Here is a 16,437-nt window from a genome sequence, read left to right on the forward strand (position 1 = left end):
ACGCAATGTTTCTGTAGACAATGTTGACATTATTGCGCCATCATGTTAGGTGCCTTAGGTAAAATATACTTGATTGAACCCACGCACTCACTCACTCACTCACTCGCTCACTGCACCCAGTGGGCAGCGCCAGTCATCAGTGGCAATAGCCTTGCATTAGCTGAATCGGGTAGAGTGCTCGCTTTGTAACCGGGGGGTCGTGATGAGTTCATACTTAAGACTTAATAATGACACATACTGTTTTCTCTGCTTAGTACTCAGCACTCATGAGAAAGAGTATGGGAAGGTCAAACACACAGCATTACCAGTGGGCTAGCTCCCTGCACTACTGTGTGGCCCAAGGGGTACTTGCACTACTGTGTGGCCCAAGGGCTACAGAAATGGACATGGGCACCACCCATATGCTCCACAATGAGTGAAAAGGGAACTTCTTCTTCTTCTTTCTCTATTGAGTTGTATTTTTTGACGCATAAATGCTGGCTTCTGAAATAGATGTCTGACAAAGAAACCGTGCAATTATAACGGTTTACTTGTTGATTATTTTAACAAGAAAAAAGTAACAAACAAAAAATTGCTTTGGTGTTGACAAGAAAACTAAAATGACGAGTCATATGTTAGGGGGTTAGGTTAAAACTCATCAAAACCTGGCCAAATTTTTAATAAAGATATAGAAATAAATGTCGTATGAATTATTCAGTGACAGGCTCGTCCGTACCAACCTTCTACGAAATGAAGTCATCTCAGGGACGAGAAGCTTTTGTGTGTCGTTAGCCTGGTATCGTGGTTTGGTTGGGCTCTCTTCGGGGTTGCAGTAGTTTCCCCCCGCCCAGCTCAACTAGCTGTACGGTAGGACTTTTGCACCCTGTATGAGTTTTGCTCGACAAGGGTTTCATTGGGTGGGCCGCGCCGTGCAAAACTAGTTAAGTCAGGCGGCGGAGAGCCCCTTCTGCCCCGAAGAGAGCCCGCCCAAACCACGATAGACTGTACACCAGGCTAACATGCCGTATTTGGCTCTAGCGACTCCACCCTTGCAATTACGGTCTAATTGGCGACAATAATTGCGCTAATTTTCCGAGGAAAGAAAAATTGGCTACGCCTGAAATATTTATCACAATCATCCTTGTATCACACTGAAATTTTCTTCAGAGCGTGTGTGCATTCGCCATTCGCAGCCAGACCTGACAGGGTTGTAGCGCTCTTAGTTTCATCGCCTTGGAGGTAAATTCCAAGATGAGTTGGCGTCAACGGCTCCTACGGTTTCACTCGGATCGACAGGAGTTAGTGTACTAAAAACTGTTTTCTGTGCGCCTCTCGACTTGGAGTATACAACAGTTGGTGTTGACGTGGTTTCGTTTCTGTTTGAAAAATACTGTTAGGAACAGCGGGATCGAGTTGAATAAGAACTGCATTTTTCTCCAGTCTTTTCAAACTTTCCGGACAACCACAAGCAAACCGTCAGACTATAGAAGGGTCGTCACGTCAGGGGAGAACTCCAAGTGCCTCTCGTCTTCTGTATTTGTTTCTTTTTTTGACGCGTTTGGTTGGAAACATACGAGGCACACACAAAAAAACATGACAGGATTTCAAGTGTGTTGTGTCGTCGCGATCTGCTGCGTTTTTGGCACCGCTGCACAACAAGGTGAGTAAGGACAACAATGATCTAGTGCTACGTTTTTTAATCGGAATCCCTTATTTTTGCAGTCTCGTTTTACGCAAAGTCATCTATACATAATATGAACATCTCGACAAAACGTCATGCTTTTGCAAACCTTACGCATGGTGATTAACAAAATTTTTATGCAAAATATTCAACACATACTACACACTAATATCGTAATACATCATTTAAATTTTCCTTCACCGTTTGCGGCTTAAGTGCCACTACAATCGTATTTCTGGCCTAACATATGCTGTTATATCAAGCCAAAACATTATCTTAGAGCGGCACCTACAAGAGAGAAGTAAATGTCGTTGTAGTTACACAGAATTGTTTTTCTCTTTGTTTATAAAACGATGATGCATCTCGTTGCACTAGCTATACAGGACCATGCCTGCGGGGGGCTAACCTTGCAGCTGTCCTGCTCAGTGGGACAGACCCTCCTAATCGATGATGCCAACTACGGTCGAACGTCCGCTGACCACACCTGCAGCACTCATCAGACAGCAGACTGTCGAGCAGCCCTGAGCCTGTCCATCATGAAACAGCGCTGTGAGGGTTTACAGCTGTGCTGCTTTACAGCAAGTAACCAGGTCTTCGGCGGTGACCCTTGTAGCGGGGTCCCCAAGTATTTAGAAGTGACATACCGCTGTCAAGGTTAGCGACTGCTGTTAAAGTTGAATATTTCAATTAATGTCACATATTCTAATTAAACGTTGTGGCCTTGCCTTCATCATTTAAATATATATAACGATAATGGTTTTAAACTAATGCAAATGAATTTATATCTTAATGATTGTTCTTTGTATTGCTATTTGGACACCTTTCTTATCCACATATTTTTTGCTTTCCTTGCCATGTATCAAACATTGCCAATATCATAAAACGTTGAATACGTTTTATTGAAGCCGTAAGTAAAATACATATGACGAGTTTTATAATAGCTAGACTTCTGATCTGTTCATTTATTCAACTAACGTACCCCCCCCCCCTCCCGCGTACGTGTACACTTCCAGACACAGCAGCCGAAACTAGGTGCGGCCCCGAATGGTACAGCCACGGGTCCAAATGCTACCGAGTATTCGACACACAGGTGACATACGAAGGAGCAAAAGGTATCTGCGCATGTCACTACTCCCGCCTGGCTCTCCCCAAAGACCAGACGACCAACAACTTCCTTGTCGAACTGCGGAACTGTCTCAACCGCGACCTGCATACGTGGATCGGACTGAAAGATGTGGAAGGAGATGGAAACTTCGTTTGGGAGGATGGAGAACCACTGAGAAGTTTCAACGACTGGGGACCCGGGCAACCCAACCGCGGTGACGCAGGCTGTGCTCTCACAAATGCCGTGAACTCTAACGGCCCAAATAAGTGGAACGATGTATATTGTTCTCGTAGCCATGGCGTGATCTGTGAAACAGGTATGGTAACAGGATTGTTAATATGCCGTTGTAAACTTCTGCATACCTATTTTGGATACCAAGACCTAAATCTTGATCTTGAACTACAAAGCAGATTTTGTAGACTTCTTCGATTTCAGTTACACTCTGACTTCCACTGAGGCAACAATGGCGAACAGTATTTTTAATTTGAAGTCTTTTTGAAGTTTATTGTACATTGAATTTAAGTAGCTCATGTAAACAGGAGTAACAAAGAGTACAACAGCTAGAAGATTGTGTTTTTGTTCTTCACACAGACACATTCCAGCGTGACTGTGAGGATCCTCCAGCACTAGAACACACCCTCCCGCCTCGGTGCAGCTGCTTCTCCCTCGAATGGAACAGCCAGTGTACCTATGGATGCCTCCCAGGATTCCATGGGGTTTCTGGGGATGTCGTCAGGACCTGTGATGCACAAGGCAACTGGACGGGATCGGATCTAGTGTGTGAAGGTAATACTAGTGTCCCTCAGACATGTACATACATACATAGATACATACATACAATCATACAGAGAGACACACACAGTCACACACACATACCTACAAACATACACACACGCCCACTTTCTCTCACAAACACACACACTTGTACACATACACATACACATAAAATACAAACTATACACTAACAGATACACATAAAAACACAAATGCTTACAAATGCACTCATGCACACGTAAACACGCACGCGCGCGCACACACACACACGCACATGCACAAAGGCACACACACACACACGCACACACACACACATATACACACACACACACATACACACACACACACACACACACACACACACACACACACACACACACACACATATATCACATTTTAGCAGAAACTTACTAATTTCCTATCTGTTTTATTACAGACGTGGACGAATGCGCCACTGATAACGACGAGTGTGACCAGATCTGCAACAACACGGAGGGAAGTTACAACTGTTTGTGCCGTGAAGGGTACGAGCTGACGAGCAATGGCCGAGAATGTGAGGGTAAGTAAGACGGATTTTGTGATGTTCAATGATATTACATGATCTTTATAATATTATTCATGTGTCAGAAGTGTGATTTTACAGAGAATTCATTGTTATTTAGAAAAAAAAACAATCAAAAGGTAGCAAACAACAAATTATATTCCTCATGCAACTCGATAAACCAATATATTTTACATAACACAGCTTCATCTGCTCTTACCCTTACAACTTTCTTGAAAATCCATTAGATACACCATGTGGTGTATCTTACTGTACTGTAGATGTAATAAGATGGCAAAATCAGTACCATAGGTTGTTGTACATAGACCATTATTAGCATGACCTGCACTTAGTCTGTAAGGGCATAAATGTACAATAAAGGTATTACAATTATTGTTTTTCTGCCATTAAAGACGTGGATGAGTGTGGCATGGATAATGGCCTTTGTGACCATCAATGTGACAACACGTTGGGCAGTTACACCTGTTCCTGTGATGATGGGCATTACCTGGATGCAGATGGACATAATTGCACAGGTAAATGCTATTATCTTTCCCCACTATCTTTCCTTTTCATCGGAAAAATCGTTCGTATTTTTCTGCCAGTACGCCATTATAAATTTACAGTTCTTCCCTTTGTTGTCGCAAATTTTAACAATAGTTTCTATAGGTTTTATTCGATGTAAACAGCCTATTAGTATTTATATTGTTTTCTGTTGATAAATTCAATGATACACATGCAAATCATTGGGGCATCAAAAATAACAGTGACGCTATCCTGTTTCTTTTTCTTTCCCCATGCTAGCTTTGAACTAGTTTTTTTTTCAAGCTAAACGTCTGATCTAAGTTTGTTCCACAGAGATACAGCCGTGGTCAGCTTGGGGCTCCTGGTCCAACTGTAGCGTTGGTTGTGGACTGGGTCGGCAGGGGAGAAATCGTGAGTGTCCCAACCAGCCGGACAGCTCCGGAAACAACCACTGCCCTGGGCAATCCACAGACAGTCGGCTGTGCTATGAAGTTCAGCACTGCACAGGTCAGTTCTTCATAGAAACATACGTCCATCCTCTTTTCAAATAAAAACAAACTTTATTGCACGAAAAATGTATAAATTATGAAGTATTTATTTATCTATTCATTCAAATTGCCAACAATGCAATGCTGTGGAAGGACCCTGATGTCGGGCCCCACATTATGAAATACATACATACACATACATAAACATACCACATCATAACACAATGTAGTCACAGACCACATACCTACAATCCATAACCTAGGCAAATGACAGTATAAACAAGTAACACTATAACTTAGTATGGTAGGAGGCCAGAGGTCATTCAATCAGGAATATAATATTTCTATATTTACAGTGTTATAGGAACGAAGTATGATGTCTGCCTGTTGCTATGTATCAAGCAATGATATATTACTAGTAATCTACCTCACAGCAGCTCATATATAATTTAATTTTTCATTCCCACCCAGTTTGCCGGGCAATCATGTCATAAACAATTATGGCATAACCAATCATATCTTCAAAACCAATCATATCATAACCATTAGGTTTCTCCATTCAACTGAAGTGAACTATTATAATGACATTTTCTAAGGTGGAGCTTTTTTATCTTTCTACAGGACCAATGGACTTCCAATATGTCGATGTTAGTATGGTTTGAAATTATTATGATCATCACTTAAAATATCTATATACATATATTCATGTTATATTTTCTTTCCATCTGCTCAAAGAAGTTGATATATTTCATTTTATCGAAGAATCAAAATATACGTACTCTAAGCAGACTAAATTTTAATGTAAAGGGTATACAAATCGCAAATATTATGCCTATGTTTCTATGTTAACATATTGAAATAGCTTTGAGTATCTACAGTTTTAGAAGACCTTACAAAATTTCTTTCTACATAAGGCATAAGGCCAACACATATGTGCCTCCATGCTATAGAAAATAGTGAAAAAAATACTTCATAGTATTAAGATATATATAGCCGTATTGTAGATATACAACTTTGTGTCTTCTGTGAAATGTGTACAGCTTAGAATCGACGTGCAGATTGTACTAATGTGATGAGCATCTAAACTTATACAACACTTTGTAATAACCTTCGACTTGTTACAGCGTTATGTTAGTTACGTTATAACGTTGTATTTACTGATGTGCATGTATACTGGTACAAAAGTCCGCGTTTAACATTGACATGTATTTGTGTTTCAGGGGTTGCTGAACCCAACAGACGACCCAAACGGCACACACACGTGGCTGGAGGCGAAGAGGCTACAGACAGCGGAGTCATTTCTGCCGGAATATGATAGGAGCACCTTCCTAACGGAAATGGAAGGTATGTTTTACATATGTCCAGTACCAGGTTAACTAAGGAAATTACTACTACATTGTACTACAGTTACTTCTACTACTACTACTACTTCTACTACTACTACTACTACTACTACTACTACTACTACTACTATTACTACTAATAGTACTAGTAGTAGTAAAGTAGTAGTAGCACCCCTTGTAGTAGTAATACTACTACTTTACTACCAGTACTACTACTACTACTACTACTTCTACTACTACTACTACTACTACTACTACTACTTCTACTACTACTACAGTAACTACTGCGTCTACTACTTCTTCTTCGGTACCCCTAAATAACCCCGCAAGGGGTGCCGTTAGGGGGGAGAGGAGGTCCAGCCTAAGGCGGGCAGGCTACTACTACAGTATACTATTACTACTACTACTACTACTAAGTCATCAGCTAGGTCATGATTAATTACCATGTAATACTTATTGTTACCTACTAGTATTTGCCATACAATGTACCCTGTACAATTGTCGTGCAACAAAGTTCTTCTATAATCGTTTAGTTATCCGGTTAAATTACCCGGCACTACTCCAATCGTAGGATTCAATTCAACAACTATAAATTGTGTAATTTGAGATTATATGTAGCTGAGGATGTACATTGACTTAGCAATTCGTGTAACCATTTTTTCATTCATCCGAAGGTTGCCCCCAATTCATAGATTCCTACTAAAATTTTGCCACCTTGCAACCTGTATGTACATGAGGCAAACCAATAGTAAATACATTTGTAATTTACAACAAGCTTCTTTAATTGTTTAATTACCCAAAGAACATTTTCTCACAAGCTTGTATTCCCTTTTTAATACTAGGTGGTGGATTTGACATAGCTGTATCAGCCTACCTTCGTCATGTCGGTCAGCTTTCTGACAAACATGCGGTATTTGTCATTGCTTTGACATTACATTTCAATATGCTGTGATATGCATACTTGTAGGCAACATTTATGCTTTAGCGCAGTTGATTATGGCTGCTTTACCTTATTAACCTTTGTGTCATGACATTGTAACTATATACTAGGTCGCTTCTATCATTCCAGACAACCTTGGTGTTGAATTTGCTTCTTTATCTTCTTATGACATTGTAACTAACGGTACTACATGTAGATTACCTATATTATTCTAAACAACCCTAATGTTATAGACCTTCCTTCAGGGCCTCGTGCAACTAACGACACTAACGTACGTAATTTGTATTATATTCCTTCTCAAACATTTTCCGGTAGTATGGTCGTGACTTATGCCTGTTGTTTCTCGCCATCCCAGAACATGTCCTTGACGATTGAGTACGTGTTCTCCTGGTTCAACTCGACGCTGAGCGGACTGACCGACGGCTGGGTCCCGGCCCCTGACAGCCTGGTCTCCCCGCCGCCGCTGGCGTTTGGCACCACGGTACGTCAGGCCGCTGCCGTGGACGGAGAGGCGTCATCGAGGTGGATGAACGAGGAAGGACTAGTCGTGTACAAAATGACGTAAGTTGAGGAGCTACGTGGGTAGCTAACAACAAGGTAGTTTAGCATGTCCTCGTATACTAAAAGAAAGTTCCTTTTGTCGTCAGATGGAATTATCAGTATCACGGTGTCTACTTACACTGTGATGCTTGCACACATAGTATGCTACTCACATCATATACTGCTTACACGATGCCGTTTACACCATGCTGCTTACACTACTATCATGCTACTTACACCATGCTGCTTACACTACCCTACTTACCCCATGTTGCTTACACTAGGCTACTTACGCCATGCTGCTTACACTACGCTACTTACCCCATGCTGCTTACACGATACGCTACTTACACCATGCTGCTTACACTACGCTACTCACCCCATGCTGCTTACACTACACTACTTACACCATGCTGCTTACACTACGCTACTTACCCCCATGCTGCTTACACTACGCTACTTACACCATGCTGCTTACACTACGTTACTTACCCCATGCTGCTTACACTACGCTACTTACACCATGCTGCTTATACTACGCTACACTATCCTGCTTACAGTTATAGCTTCTTTTATTGTTTTTAGGAGGAAGTTCAAGGTGTCGTGTTCAGTATCGCTGAAGAACTACCCGTTCGACACCCAGACCTGCGTTGTGCAGCTGCGAGGATGTAAGTTATAATTAAGTGATCTTTACATAAGTTTGTTTCCGTAAGATCCAAAGGCCATCGTGTGTAGGACAGGGCTAATCTTAAAACAAAACTCACCATTTCTCTTTAATGAGTCCTTTTTTCTGAGCAATACACAGGTTGAGTATTCTGTACAAGAAGATATTGATTTGTAACTGTTTTTCAGGGCCTAAGCTTTGAACTGTACAATCTGTTTATCTCTTTTCTGTAAGAAATTCCCAATTTTCATTGAAATGCATTGTAATATACATATATACATGGATTGTAAAATATGTATTGTGTTATACGGATCACAAGGCAACACTGCAGCTATGAACTCAAACAAAGCTGTATCGTTAACACAGACGGTGGAGCTAGACTGCGGCTTCTGCCCCTGGATGACGTCACGTTGGCCGCGATCAAGACAGACGCGACGGAAGTTGTGTCTCAGTTTGAGCTGACTGGAGTCGAGATCCAGGGCGCCTTCCACTCCTTCATGTCCAACACTAAAGGTGACAGGATTATTATTGGGATGGAGTTAACTATGAGTACACTTTTGTTGGGTTGAAACTATATAAAATCCTTCTTCATTGCACTATATTGAGAAGATGAGAAAGCATGCTCCTATATATATATGTGTAACATATGATTATTTACGGATTCTCTACACTTTGGTATGTATCAAAACCCCGACATGCTAGTATACATGTTTTGATACGGCAGGCAAAGGGACGTATTATAACGACATGGTCAAATATGTTAGTTATATCAATTACAAGATGAAAGAAGTTTGAGATTTTTCTACTTTAAATGAGACAAAACAAACATCATCATAACTGATCCTCACTTATTACTACAACTTATTATTATCACATGTAATGATTTCTTATTGTTTTCATCAATTTTTTGTCTGATCTTCTAGATAAGTCAAATCAGACATAATTGACCCTTCTACATTAGTATCTCTATCAATTTATTTATTTATTTATTGCAATGATTTTGTATTGATTTTATCAATTTATCACAGATTGCATCTTCTTCAAGAAGACGTGTGATTACGACATTGACAGGTGTCTGTTTGGTCGTTACGAGTCTTGTGACAGGAGCGAGGAATGTCGACAGTGCCGGAGGACAGTAGGAACATGCCGGTCGGAGTTAGACGATTGCCGCCACTATCACTCAGGTCAGTCTTTCTGTATGTGTGAAAAATACAACTAAAATTCAGCATCCATTGTCAACCACACTTTTCTGGCCAAGCATCTATCCTATCAATTCTGGCTCTAGTTCTCTCCTCTGGTCGCTTCTACGCTGAAAGATGCTGCAGGGATCCGGAAGCGATCAGAAGAGTGAATTGAGCTAATAAAATAAAAAAAACACGGATTCCAGACAACTTTATATCTCACGTATCCTTTGATATAATTACATGTAGTTCTTTGTTAATTTGGAGTACAATGGAAGATCTATATATAATTTCTCCTCCACCTCTGATGATGTTATGGGATCAGGCTGAGTTTGCGTGTCATAGTAGCTCATAGTACGCCAAACATACAGCGATATCGATATCACACACAGTTTACTAGCATGTACTGTTTACAAGAGAACAGTTACTCATATAGATTTTGTAAGTTGCCTCCAGTTGCTTGATTCGGATGTGATTTTTTGTGCATCTTATAACCTGAATGTCTAACCTTCGACGTCAAACGTTGCCTTGTTTTTCTTCCTGTATAAAGATTCCAACGGCTACACCACGATAGACGTCCTGGTGCACCTGCGTCGGCGGCTGATGAGCTCCGTACTGCGGGTGTTCCTGCCGTCTGTCACGGTGGTCGTGTCGGCCTACCTGCAGCTGTGGATGCCGCTGCGCCTGTCTGACATCACAGGCAGGTTCAGCCTGGCCGTCACCACGTACCTGGCCATGATCTACCAGAGCAGCAGTGTGCGGATGCAATGGGTAAGGGCTGTGGTGTATCCAGAACCGTGTTTTATCCAGAACCATGCTCAGGCATGGTTCTGGAAGGTCCACGAGTATCCAGAACCGTGCCTGGGGCAAAGCTACGTTCTTGAACACGTGTAGACTACCCAAAAACGTATATGATCCTATACCCCTTATCCAAGCAAAGAAGTAGGTAGATAGGCACGGCTCTGGATATGATACTGTTGCTCTGTTTGTTTGTTTGTTGGTTGGTTTCTTTATCGGAAATGTTTGAATATGGCAGAGGAGTTGACAAAAGCCTCTTACTACTAGTAAGTTGTCAGCCGTGGGCTACTTTCAAATATATTTCCTTTTGTGGTAGCCATCCTACTCCTGTTTTAACCCTGCAAACAGTAAACACCAGAAAGTAAACTACATTAGTTTTCCTCCCTATTTTGACTTGAAAAGTGTGTTAAGCAGTGGACTAACAGGAAGGCATGTGTTCCTTACAGATTTCGGAAGCCAGAGCAGTAGACATCTGGTTCGGAGGATGCCAGGCTCTCATCACGCTGATGATGTTAGAGACAGGACTGGTCCATTTCATCTACTCCCGTCGCCTGAAGAAGGTATTAGAACTAAACTTAGGTCTTACTATTGATTGGAATGACTTTGAAATAGACATCCTGCAAAAGTATGTAAATAACAAAGATGCTGACTGATATGTTAATCGTTTTAAATGTTTTTCTTTGCATTGCCATGTATCTGTTATCTTTGGTAAATAATAACATATTGCTGATATGATAGTTTCTTAATTAATATAGTCACGTAAAAGTCTTTCCAACCCAAATGATTCGTTGGTGAACGCATACGGAACACAAAGTCTAATATTGACTTGCGGATTATTACATCGACCGCATCTATAATGTTAATTTGCTGTCACTAAAGTTTACAGTTGAAACATTTCCGTTATGTCTGTTACACACAGGAGGAGAAGAAGATCCGGAAGCAGCAGGAGAACCCTCCGATCAGGATCCCCCGCCCGGGGTACTCCACCGCCCCTGCCAGCAGCCTGGAGGAGCTGTTCGGCCGCCGCTGTCCCGAGGGCGCTGTCCGAGTCAGCGCCTTCGATAGAATCAGCAGGCCGTTCAAGATCCCCAGGCCGAAGCTGAAGGACCCGGGGAACATTATGTGGCACCGCCTGCCGGACCAGAAGTGGATCGTCATCCCACGGCCCGAGGACAAAGACGAGGCGGATAGTCCGGAACCGGCGGCGCCAAAGGACAAGGGGCAGAAGAAGGCCAGCAAGCTTAAGAAGTCCAACAAGAAGGCCAAGAAGGAAGAGCGACGATCTAAGACCCAGCGTCCTGAGTCGATCCCGCTGCAGAAGTTGGACCGGGAGTCCTCAGAAACGAACCTGAGAAGACGGCGGCAGCCAGTCCGTAACCCCGGGGAAGATCTGGTGCACGTCGGGTGGGAGCTGGCCGCAGGAGGAGGCTGGAAGTCCGTGTACGGTACCGAGGAGATGGCGGATGACATCGCCAAGACCTGCAAACCCATCCCCAGGGCCAATACCGTATACCAGCTCCGCGGAGTGTGCGATCCGGACAGCCCGGTGGTCACGGTCCCGATACCCGCGGAGTTTACTTCGTACGCCTCCCCCCCTTCCATCATCGACCCGGAGGAAGAGGCAGAGAAGCTGGAGAAGATAGAGGCTGTGACGGCCAGGATTGACCGGGTGGCCAGGATTGTGTTTCCTGTCGTCTTTGTGGCTTTCTGTATTGGCTTTTTCCTCCACTTTTACTATACTTACTAGGCCATACGATTCGCTTGCACAAGATCGTCTATGGGTTTGTTTCTACGTTCGTAAAGTTTTCTTGATGGCAGTCCAATACCTTTGTGACGACCAGGATTGACAGGGTGTGTTCCTTTCGTTTTTGTGGATTTCTGTATGGGAACTTCTTCTTATACTACACTACACTACACTACACTACACTACACTACACTGCACTATACTATACTATACCATTATAGCATACTATACCATACTATACTATACACTAATCATACTATACTGCTATCCTAACCTATACTATACTATACTATACTATACTATACTATACTATACTATATCATACTTAAATTTCACTATTAATAATATATGATTAGGCCATACCATTCGCCTACAGAAGTGGGCTGTGTTTAAATGTTTTTATTTTTTTGTGAGTGTACACTTATTTTTTGTGAGTGTTCATTTCAGATGAACTGCTTTATTTCCACGACAAAAAATTGCATGTTATGATAATGAATATCTACTGATAATAGCCTGGATATTTGTATTTTAAATTACAAAGATGTGATTTTAGACAGATGTGTGCCATTATACATGTACATACTTACTAAATAAAACACTTACAGCAATGTTAGCCAGGTAGAGATCAGAGACTACATATAGTCGTTTGCTGTCATGTACACTTTTTTCTCGGCTTGAATTAAAGAAGGTTTCTGTACCTGAAATGCTTGGCCATGGTAAACAAATGTTCTTGCCTGGCTTGTCATTATATTATGGAGAAAGCCATATAGTGAGTAGGGAAAGACCTAAACTTGTCTTGTGTTAGTTTTTGTAAAGAAAAGGGGGGGGGGGCGAAACCAGTTATCATTTTGTGTATAGTTCTATCGATCTTCTAACATAATATGTTTAACTATCAAATGACTATATGGCATTTGGTATTGCATATGTTATTTTATTGCCTTTGACTTGAAAGTAGGTTAGTCATATTAGGGGAATCATAATAAAAAGGCAGCATGTTTCTGTTGACCTTGTTGACATTTTTGCATCATTGTGTCACCTGCTTTGAGTAAAATAGACTTTATTGATCTCACTCACATACATCACATTTTAACTCCCTCACACTTACCTATGTGATTAACTATGGGACTTAGTGTAAAAGTGCCACTGGCCCTTTATTGTCTTACATAAAGCTTACACTAAAACCAATCACTCAAATGGAGAATGGAATAATGATAACAAGCAACAGACAGACAGAATAAGATCATTAAATGGCGCCTCGTATGGGCCTTGCATATAGGGCCTACCATTACAGCAAGTTGGATCTGTGAAATAAAATTTGGCCAGGTTTCACACACTGTCTTGTATTTTGTCGTATTAATCGGAATAAATCCAAGCAAAGTCAACTTCATTCAAAGTGCCTTCTGCTACGACCCTGAAGTAGAATTGATATACTGGGAATCGGTAGTACGGAAACCCCCATGCAGTGCAAAATCATCTCCAAAATGAGGTGTAAGGTAGTATTTTGATGGTCGATTTTGACTTTACAAATCTTGTATTATGAGTTTTAAATCTTTATGCACCCAACAAGAGACTAGCCAACATATCACGATAGCAAAGACCATTTTTATGCTTGATATACTAGTAGCTTATCGCATATGGCCTATCGTGACTGTACAATTGACGTTTTCGTGACCATGTCTTATATTATACCTCAAAACGTTGCGTCACCCCGTGCCCCCTGCGCCATTTTGTTTTCGTCTGCTGACTCTCGTCCACACCACAGCGACGACTGCAGTTGTGAGACTTGTAGTTACAAGGTTATATGGAACAAGAATCTCACCAGATTAAAAACGGGGACTGAAAAATTAGTAAAATTCAGCCACATAGGTACAATGATTTTCCAGTGGAGTTTTGCCCATTTTCCAGTGGAGTTTTATTTCAGAAGTGTTGCCCTTTAATACCACTGGGTTACTCCCCTGGCCAGTTATTCACCATATTGTGTCGAAATCCATCATCAATACTCGTAACAGTTAAAACTTTTTAGATAGAAAGGCCTTTTGGGGGCTAATCCGGAACAGTTGTGAACGGTTAATATTATTTCGTACAGCTTTGTGGCAATTAAAGGCCTTTTCATACATTGGAAAGACACCAGTTCTGAATCATATTGGTTGTAGATGGTACCGAGTAAAGAGCCAGTTCCAAACTGTTGTAATTATGCACCAGCCAATGAAAACTCCATGACGCCGGGGGACTAGCATTCATTTATTTGGTGGAACTGATAACCATAGCTGTAACTTATATCATTTTTATGGCTGAGGTCAATCATAAAAACCATGGAATCATAACGTTTTACCTGTTGGCCATGGTCCCTTTACAAACAAACAAACAAACAAACAAACACACGAACACCTGTGTTGGTGTAGAATCATACGCCAGGGTGGTTAGGTTAATAACATTTGCACGCCGCATGAATTTGCACGCCGCATGAATTATTCAGTACCAGACATATTCGGTATTAAGCTTCTTCTTCATTCTTCTTTTGTATGTGGAATGCTTGTATCGTTAGCCTGGTGCCCAGTCAATCGTAGTTTTGGCGGGCTGTCTTTGGGGCTGTAGTATTGCCCCCTCCCCCTCCCGCCCAGCTCAACTTGCGCACTGCAGGAGTTTGATTGGGTGACACATGCTAATTGAACTTCAACGGGTGCCAATTTGAGTCGGCCAGAAGAGAGCCTGCCCAAACCACGATGGACTGGACACCAGGCTAGTGTGTCGTGTGTGACTCTAGCGGTCCCACCCTTGCGGTCTATAAATAAAGTGATGACAATAATTACGCTAATTGCCTACGCCAGGAATATTTATTACAACCATCGGCGTGTTACAACGGAAATTTCGTTCGGAGTGTGTGCAGCTAGCTATAGGCCTAGGTTGTAGCGCTCTTGGGTTCAGCCACTCGGTGGGAAGTTCCAAGATGAGTTGGTCTGTCATCTGCAGCCTTCTTGTCTGCCTTCTCTGTTTTTTCTCACCGGTTTCCAACGGTGTGTGGTCTCATTGTTACTGTTAGCATGACATGGTATCAAAGCTAAGACTATCTAATGAGGGTCGTAAAAATGTAGCACATATCGGGGTTGGTCATTGAAATGAGAAGCTTGCTTGTACTGACACTTTGCTACTTTTCCAGTATCTGTAACTTAGAGCATATCAAAAAGTGTCATCTAATTCTCTTTATTGTTTGATGTGGTCTGCCTAATATACAAATGATGTTGCCTTAACACGGTTGTAGGGTCATATCTAGGATTTCTTGAAATGTTGACGAAGCTTCACATTATACTTGTACATGTAATTTCACACAATATAAGTAATGCTGTACATCACGAATTACCAATTTTGCATCACTACTGTTACCAAGAAAGTTATGTTAGCATTCGTGTATGTATGTGCATTTGTGTGTGTGTGTGTGCGTGTGTGTGTGTGTGCGTGCGTGTGTGTTCGTGTGTGTGTGTGTACGTGCGCGTGTGCGTGTGTGTACGTGTGTGCGTGTGCGTGTGTGTGTGTCTGTGTTTGCGTGTGTGTGTGTGTGTGTGTGTGTGTGTGTGTGTGTGAAACAACAACAACAATCTTTTTTCTTTGGTTTCATACATTTTACTAAGAACTAATTTAGTTTCCGCATTTCTCTTCCGCATGTTGCCTTATCACGGTTGTAGGGTCGTATCTAGGATTTCTTGCAATGTTGACGAAGCTTAACCTCATGCTTGTTCATGTAATTTCACACAATATGAGTAATGCTGTACATCACGAATTACCAATTTTGCATCACTACTGTTACCAAGAAAGTTATGTTTACTTAGCATTCGTGTATGTATGTGCATGTGATGTGTGTGTGTGCGTATGTGTGTGTGTGTGTGCGTGTGCGCGTGTGTGTGTGTGTGTACGTGTGTGCGTGTGCGTGCGTGTGTGTGTGTGCGTGCATGTGTGTGTGTGTACGTGTGTGTGTTTGCGTGTGTGTGTGTGTGTGTGTGTGTACGTGTGTGCGCGCGCGCGCGTGTGTGTACGTGTGTGCGTGTGTGTGTGTGCGTGCGTGGGTGTGTGCGTGTGTGTGTGTACGTGTGTGCGTGTGTGTGTGTGTGCGTGCGTGCGCGTGTGTGTGCGTGTGTGTGT

The sequence above is a fragment of the Branchiostoma belcheri genome, unplaced genomic scaffold (genome assembly GCF_001625305.1).
Source record: "Branchiostoma belcheri isolate BF01 breed outbred unplaced genomic scaffold, Haploidv18h27 scaffold22, whole genome shotgun sequence".
Lineage (NCBI taxonomy): Eukaryota > Metazoa > Chordata > Leptocardii > Amphioxiformes > Branchiostomatidae > Branchiostoma > Branchiostoma belcheri.